Raw genomic sequence first — 1,079 nt, 5'->3', positions numbered from 1 at the left:
AGAAAAAGAAGAAAATTATGACAGAAATCTAAAGATTGTTAGAATTGAAATAATTGCAACGTAAACTGAGATTTCTTTTAATTAAGAATTGAAATTGAATCTTTAATTCAGACGATTTGTACTAAGAATGAAAATTGTTAAAATTTCGAAAACATGAAGATTAAGAGACGAATTTGAAGATAGTGCGAATTGAAAGAATTGAAATTTCTTCTAATAATAATTAAAATCGTTAATGATTAATGCATAAAGAATCTGCAATTCTGAATACGAGTTGCTGAATAGAAATTGAATACACCGTCAGATTATTTATTACTTGATTCAAACTGATTAATAATTCTCTCTTTACGTGCATAAAAACTAACATTTCAATTCTGACGATTGTACAAATATTCCAGAGAGCTTCAACTTCGCGTTTCACCACGCCTGCTCCGGTCTTCGACCAGCACTAAAGAAATAAAAGGTAAATAAGATCTTCTCTCAGGAGAATGAATTTAACATTTCCACGGGCCAGCGGGTTGAGAGACTGAACTCCGAATCGTACGCCTCATAACGGAACGAAATAAATTGAAATAATACCAGGTGGATGAAACGCGGGGTTTTAACAGCGGTTCGGGCGCGTTCGTCCCCGGGCAGAATTCAATTACTTCGGTGGAGCTGCACAAAAGGGTGAGCGAGGGCGGCGGGTGCCTAAAACATTTATCAAACGGGGGAAGTCTGGCGACGAAATTCCAGTTTTCCGTCAAAGCCGGCGCGTGTCCGCCCACGTCAGCGTGCACCCGCGAAACCGCCAAACCGAGCAGTATTAAATTCCTCAGCGATAACGAGATCCTAAATACCTACTTTAAAAAAATCGCTCAAGATGAAAACGGAGAACGGGAAAGCCGTACAGGGATGGGGATGAAAACCGTACGGATGATATAGATAGAGCAGCTGATGAAGACGAACACGTGAAGAAGTGAAAAAGTCGAATGGAAAGAGAAAAGATGAAAAAAATCTGACAGGATTTTTCGTTATTATATAATAATACAGAGTGTCCCAAAACTGGTGTAAGATATTGAAATGGAAGATTCCTGACGTAA

The sequence above is a fragment of the Ceratina calcarata genome, unplaced genomic scaffold, assembly GCF_001652005.2.
Source record: "Ceratina calcarata isolate Rehan_Ccalc_2016 unplaced genomic scaffold, ASM165200v1 scaffold60.2, whole genome shotgun sequence".
Lineage (NCBI taxonomy): Eukaryota > Metazoa > Arthropoda > Insecta > Hymenoptera > Apidae > Ceratina > Ceratina calcarata.
Note: the sequence above shows the minus strand (reverse complement) of the source record.